Raw genomic sequence first — 7,908 nt, 5'->3', positions numbered from 1 at the left:
TTGTCGCCGACGACTCCGCTTGGCTTCAGGAGGCTCCACTCGACGTCGACGCACTCCCCGCCCACAGGGCGATGCACTTTCGCGCGTGCGTCCGCGACGTCCTCCTTCGGCAGCCGTCGACTCAGTATCAGTCAGCTCCAGCAGCTTTCCCCCTCCCTGCAGCCCGCCGGAGCAAACGTTCCGGTCGGTCAAGGCTTCAGCGGTGGGTGAGGCATGCGGTGGCCCGCCAGTCGGCCACCCCTCAAGTCGCGGCAATCGAGCCCGACGAAACTCTCTACGGCTTGTTCGATCTGTCGACTGGCTTCGTAGAGACTGCATCCGAGTGCGACAGCAGCGACCCAGCGGCGGAAGTTTTGATGGTCAATGGACCACGCGGTTCTCCCGGTTTCACCCGTGAAGACGGAGGTGATGGGGACGGCGATCCGTCGCGCGTTCATGAAGAGTACCGCCTCGAACCCCTCTCTTCGCAGCAAAGGGAGGAACTTCGTCGCCGGAACATGGATGCACTGCATACTCCTATAGTTGGAGAAACCCCTGAGGCCCAGGCCTTGGAGCAGGCGCGCTTAGCCAACTTGGCTGAGCGCACTCGACTGGAGAACCTCCAGCGTGCACTTGACGATCGCACTCGGCAGCGTGCTCCCGAATCCAGTCGACACCAACTTTTTCCACCTCCGACTCAGGTATACCAAACCCTGGTCCAGAATCTAGGTGCTGCTGCCCGGATAGCGGAGTCGATCCAACCTTCCCAGTCAGAAGCTGGCCGAGGTCTGGTGCAGATCTGAGCTTTGCTCCGGGCGGCGGGAGAACAGAATACAGCTGTATCTCAATCGCGGAATAGGATCCATAGCAGATCCGTGGTTGTAGACACAGTTCAGTCGGCCCATAGCCCAAGATCGCCCCCGAGGCGTGAAGGACGTGTAGATCGACGAGACCACTACAAAAATCGTGAGCAGTATGATCACCGAGTCGATCGCGATGATCATCGTCGAGTGCCCACGCCTCCCCAAGGAGTGGGTCGTACGTGCCTCGGCAACATGAAGACATGCGCCCTCACAGTGTTGGGCGAGGGATTTCAGTCGACCCCAGGGAGCCAGGCTTCGATGCGAGATCTATTCTTGTTCAGGGCTTGGTCGACAGAAACAGAGGTCACCGAGAGGGCCATGACAGGGATCCGCAAACCAGCAGCAGGGTGCATGTCTCAGGTCCAGAGTGCTTCAGTAGAGACATCAGGGCTGCAGTGATTCCTCCAACTTCAGGTTGGCGACTGGAGTCAGTAAGTTCACTGGTGAGTCGAAGCCTGACACTTGGCTTGAAGACTACCGAGTGGCTGTCCAGATTGGTGGCGGCAATGATGAAGTGGCCATGAAACACCTTCCTCTGATGTTGGAGGGCTCGGCCAGAGCATGGCTGAATCAGTTGGCACCTAGCAGTATTTATACTTGGGAAGATCTCGCCGAGTGTTTGTCAGAACATTCGAGGGCACTTGCACACGGCCGACAGGTTTAACAGAATTACAGTGTTGTGTTCAGAAACCGAATGAAACTTTGAGGGATTATATCCAGAGATGGATCACCCTGCACCACACGGTGGAGGATGTGTCTGATCATCAGGCAATTTGTGCCTTTAAGGAAGGTGTCAGGTATCGGGAGTTGAATCTGAAATACGGTCGGACAGGAAATATGACTCTAACTCGGATGATGGAGATTGCCACCAAGTATGCCAATGGTGAAGAAGAAGAACGACTCCAGAGTGGCAAGCACAAAGCAACCGCCCATGAAGCCGGAGGAGGAAACTCCGGTCGGAAACAAAAGCGCAAGGCCGAGCCAGCTGCTCCTGGTGAAGCCTTAGCCGTGGTTCAAGGAAAGTTCAAGGGGAAGCCCAAAGGGCCATGGAACCCCAAGAAAGTAAAAGATCAAGATGGAAATGACGTGCTGGATCTGCCGTGCCACATCCACTCCAAAAAAGATGAAGAGGGTAATTTCATTTATCCGAAACACACCACTCGGCAGTGTCGACTCCTAATCCAGCAATTCCGAGAGAAACAACCCAAGGAAAACGAGAAGGAAGCAGACAAGGCTGAAGGTGAGGAAGAAGATGATGATGGTTATCCCCACGTGAATTCCACTCTGATGATTTTTGCTGATGTTGAGAGCAAAAGTCGATTGAAAGTCATCAACAGAGAAGTGAACATGGTCTCTCTGGTGACACCTAGTTATTTGAAGTGGTCATAGACTGCCATTACATTCGACCAGTCTGATCATCTAGCGCACATAGCCGCCCCTGGGAGGCAAGCACTGGTGGTCGACCCGGTGGTCGAAGCCACCCGACTGACAAAGGTCCTGATGGATGGTGGCAGTGGCCTAAACATATTGTATGCAGAGATGTTGAAGGGAATGGGCATTCCGATGTCCAGGCTCAGTGAAAGCAATATGAGTTTCCATGGGGTCATTCCAGGCAAGAAGGCTGCATCACTCGGCCAGATTGCTCTCGACGTGGTTTTCGGTGATTCCAAGAATTACCGCAAAGAAAAGTTGACATTTGAAGTTGTGGATTTCCAGAGTGCCTATCATGCCATTCTGGGCAGGCCAGCTTATGCACGTTTTATGGCTCGACCATGTTACGTGTACCTCATATTGAAGATGCCTGGTCCCAAAGGGGTGATCACTATCACTGGTAATCGAAATAAGGCAGAAGAGTGCTTCTAGAAGGGTTCAAAGATCGCCGACGCACAGATGGCCGTGGCAGAATTGCAAGAATACCAGAAAAATGCAGATCCGAGTGATTTGTTGCGGGCCAAGAAGCCAGCCATAGATTCAACATTCCAGTCGTCTGGTGAAACAAATTCGAATCACATTCACCCGACAGACCCCAATGCTGCACCGACTCACATTTCAACCACACTCGACTCCAAATAGGAAGAAGCGCTCATTCAGTTCCTCCATGAGAACTGGGACATCTTTGCATGGAAACCTTCGGACATGCCGGGTGTTCCCAGGGGACTGGCTAAGCATCGTTTGTGAGTCGACCCAAAAGTGAAACCAGTCAAAGAACATCTTCGACGGTCCGCCGTACAGAAGAGAAAGGCAATCGATGAAGAGGTGGCTCGGCTTTTGGCAGCTGAGTTTATCCGAGAGATTTACCACTCCGAGTGGTTAGTCAATGTTGTCATGGTCCCAAAGAAGGACGACTCACTTCGCATGTGCATTGACTTCAAGCATGTCAATCGGGCCTGCCCGAAAGATCACTTTCCTCTCCCCCGCATCGACCAGATAGTCGATTCAACTGCGGGGTGCGAGCGTTTGTCCTTTTTGGATGCCTACTCCGGGTATCACCAGATCCGTCTGTATGGACCCGACGAGATAAAGACAACTTTCATCATCCCGTTTGGGTGCTTCTGTTATGTCACAATGCCATTCAGTCTGAAGAATGCTGGAGCCACATTCATGCGGATGATTCAGAAGTGCCTGCTCACTCAGATCAGTCGGAATGTGGAAGCATACATGGATGCCATTGTGGTCAAGTCACGTAAAGGTTCCGACCTACTAACTGGCCTTGCTGAAACCTTTGCCAACCTCAGAAGGTATGATATCAAGCTTAATCCATCAAAGTGCACGTTTGGAGTTCTGGGCGGAAAATTACTCGGTTTTCTCGTTTCCGAACGAGGGATCGATGCTAACCCAGAGAAAGTGGGTGCTATACTCCGAATGAAACGCCCTATGCGTGTGCATGATGTCCAGAAGCTTACTGGTTGCTTGGCCGCCCTAAGTCGATTCATTTCTCGCCTCGGTGAAAAGGCACTACCTCTTTACCGACTGATGAAGAAATCAGATAAGTTCGAGTGGACTCCTGAAGCTGATGCAGCATTTGCAGAGCTAAAAGCCCTGCATTCCACCCAGCCGGTGCTTGCTACCCCAATCAGCAAAGAGCCTTTACTGCTTTATATAGCAGCTACTGGACAAGTCGTCAGTACAGTACTTACGGTCGAACGGGAAGAAGAGGGAAAAGCCTACAAAGTTCAGCGCCCAGTTTATTATATTTCTGAAGTTCTGACTCCGTCAAAACAGAGATATCCGCACTATCAGAAGCTCGTTTATGGAATTTACATGACCACGAAGAAGGTTGCACACTATTTCTCTGATCACTCTGTTGCAGTCGTCAGCGACGCTCCATTGTCAGAGATTCTGCACAACAGAGACGCAACTGGACGAGTGGCAAAATGGGCAATTGAACTCCTTCCCTTGGATGTCAAGTTTGAGGCAAAGAAATCTATCAAGTCCCAAGCAATAGCAGATTTCCTCGCCGAGTGGATCGAACAGCAACTGCCAACTCAAGTTCACTCGGAGCATTGGACCATGTGTTGGGGAACGTAGCAGAAATTCAAAATTTTCCTACGTGTCACCAAGATCTATCTATGGAGAAACCAGCAACGAGGGGAAGGAGAGTGCATCTACATACCCTTGTAGATTGCTAAACGGAAGCGTTCAAGAGAACGGGGTTGAAGGAGTCGTACACGTCGTGATCCAAATCACCGGAGATCCTAGTGCCGAACGGACGGCACCTCCGCGTTCAACACACGTACAGCTCGGTGACGTCTCCCATGCCTTGATCCAGCAAGGAGAGAGGGAGAGGTTGAGGAAGACTCCATCCAGCAGCAGCACAACGGCGTGGTGGTGGTGGAGGAGCATGGTACTCCAGCAGGGCTTCGCCAAGCACCGCAAGAGACGAGGAGGGAGAGGGGTAGGGCTGCGCCAAGAAGGAGAGGAACTCATGTGTTTTGCAGCCTCCAGTACCTCAAGTATATATAGGGGAAGGGGAGGGGCTGCGCCCCCACCTAGGGTTCCCTCCCTAGGGGTGGCGGCAGCCCCCAGATCTCATCTGGGTGGCGGCCACAAGGGGGAGAGGGGGAGGCGCACCTGGGGTGGGCCTTAGGGCCCATCTGCCCTAGGGTTTGCCCCCCTTCCCTCTTGGAGGCGCCTTGTGCTGGAAATATGCCCTAGAGGCAATAATAAAAGCATTATTATTATATTTCTTTGTTCATGATAATTGTCTTTATTCATGCTATAACTGTATTATCCGGAAATCGTAATACACGTGTGAATACATAGACCATAATATGTCCCTAGTAAGCCTCTAGTTGACTAGCTCGTTGATCAACAGATAGTCATGATTTCCTGGCTATGGACATTGGATGTCATTGATAACGGGATCACATCATTAGGAGAATGATGTGATGGACAAGACCCAATCCTAAGCATAGCACAAAGATCGTGTAGTTCGTTTGCTAGAGCTTTTCCAATGTCAAGTATCTTTTCCTTTGACCATGAGATCGTGTAACTCCCGGATACCGTAGGAGTGCTTTGAGTGTATCAAACGTCACAACGTAACTGGGTGACTATAAAGGTGCATTACAGGTATCTCCGAAAGTGTCTGTTGGGTTGACACAGATCGAGACTGGGATTTGTCACTCCATATAACGGAGAGGTATCACTGGGCCCACTCGGTAATGCATCATCATTATGAGCTCAAGGTGACCAAGTGGTTGATCACGGGATCATGCATTACGGTACGAGTAAAGTGACTTGCCGGTAACGAGATTGAACAAGGTATTGGGATACCAAGGATCGAGTCTCGGGCAAGTAACATACCGATTGACAAAGGGAATTGTATACGGGGTTGGTTAATCCTCGACATCGTGGTTCATCCGATGAGATCATCGTGGAGCATGTGGGAGCCATCATGGGTATCCAGATCCCTCTGTTGGTTATTGACCGGAGAGTCGTCTCGGTCATGTCTGCTTGTCTCCCGAACCCGTAGGGTCTACACACTTAAGGTTCGGTGACGCTAGGGTTATGAAGATATGTGTATGCAGTAACCCGAATGTTGTTCGGAGTGCCGAATGAGATCCCGGACGTCACGAGGAGTTCCGGAATGGTCCGGAGGTAAATAATTATATATAGGAAGTGCTGTTTCGGCCATCGGGACAAGTTTCGGGGTTATCGGTATTGTACCGGGACCACCGGAGGGGTCCCGGGGGCCCACCGGGTGGGGCCACCTGTCCCGGGAGGGCACATGGGCTGTAGGGGGTGCGCCTTGGCCTACATGGGCCAAGGGAACCAGCCCTACTTGGCCCATGCGCCTAGGGTTTCCATGGGGAGGAGTCCAAGTGGTGGAAGGCACCCGTGAGTGCCTTGGGGGGGAGGGAAACCTCCCCTGGCCGCCGCACCAAGGAGATTAGATCTCCTGGGCTGGCGCACCACCCCCCCTTGGTCCTCCTATATATAGTTGAGGAGAGGAGGGATTTCATACCTCAGCCTTTGGTGCTTCCTCTCTCCCCGTTACGTCTCTCTCTCGTAGTATAGGCGAAGCCCTGCTACTGTGACGCCCTGCATCCACCACCACGCCGTCGTGTTGCTGGATCTTCATCAACCTCTCTTCCCCCCTTGCTGGATCAAGAAAGGAGGAGATGTCATCCGTTCTGTACGTGTGTTGAACACGGAGGCACCGTCCGTTCGGTGCTAAGATCATCGGTGATTTGAATCACGTCGTGTTCGACTACATCATCCCCGTTCTTTGAACGCTTCCGCTCGCCATCTACAAGGTACGTAGATGCATCTAATCACTCGTTGCTAGATGAACTCCTAGATGGATCTTGGTGAAACCGTAGGAAAATTTTTGTTTTCTGCAATGTTCCCCAACAGTGGCATCATGAGCTAGGTCTATGCGTAGTTCTCTTGCACGAGTAGAACACAAAGTAGTTGTGGGCGTTGATTTTGTTCAATATGCTTGCCGTTACTAGTATTATCTTGTTTCGGCGGCATCGTGGGATGAAGCGGCCCGGACCAACCTTACACGTACTCTTACGTGAGACAGGTTCCACCGACTGACATGCACTAGTTGCATAAGGTGGCTAGCGGGTGTCTGTCTCTCCTACTTTAGTCGGATCGGATTCGATGAAAAGGGTCCTTATGAAGGGTAAATAGCAATTGGCATATCACGTTGTGGTCTTTGCGTAGGTAAGAAACGTTCTTGCTAGAAACCCATAGCAGCCACGTAAAACATGCAAACAACAATTAGAGGACGTCTAACTTGTTTTTGCAGGGTATGCTATGTGATGTGATATGGCCAAAAGGATGTGATGAATGATATATGTGATGTATGAGATTGATCATGTTCTTATAATAGGAATCACGACTTACATGTCGATGAGTATGACGGTGACAGGATGATCATGGAGCCCCAAGATGGAGATCAAAGGAGCTATGTGATATTGGCCATATCATGTCACTATTATTATTATTTGATTGCATATGATGTTTATCATGTTTTGCATCTTGTTTACTTAAAACGACGGTAGTAAATAAGATGATCCCTTACAACAATTTCAAGAAGTGTTCTCCCCTAACTGTGCACCGTTGCTACAGTTCGTCGCTTCGAAGCACCACGTGTTAATCGGGTGTGATAGATCCTTACGTTCACATACAACGGGTGTAAGCAAGATTCACACATGCAAAAACACTTAGGGTTAACTTGACGAGCCTAGCATGTGAAGACATGGCCTCGGAACACAGAGACCGAAAGGTCGAACACGAGTCGTATGGAAGATACGATCAACATGAAGATGTTCACCGACGATGACTAGTCCGTCTCACGTGTTAATCGGACACGGCTTAGTCGACTTGGATCGTGTAACACTTAGATGACTAGAGGGATGTCTAATCTGAGTGGGAGTTCATTAATAATTTGATTAGATGAACTTAATTATCATGAACTTAGTCTAAAAACTTTACAATATGTCCTGTAGATCAAATGGCCAACGTTGTATTCAATTTCAACGCGTTCCTAGAGAAAACCAAGCTGAAAGACGATGGCAGCAACTATACGACTGGGTCCGGAACCTGAGGATCATCC

The sequence above is a fragment of the Triticum urartu genome, chromosome 1A, assembly GCF_056163025.1.
Source record: "Triticum urartu cultivar PI428250 chromosome 1A, HENAU_Tu73, whole genome shotgun sequence".
Taxonomy (NCBI): domain Eukaryota; kingdom Viridiplantae; phylum Streptophyta; class Magnoliopsida; order Poales; family Poaceae; genus Triticum; species Triticum urartu.
The sequence above is the reverse complement of the archived record's forward strand: the minus strand, read 5'-3'. Positions refer to the sequence as shown.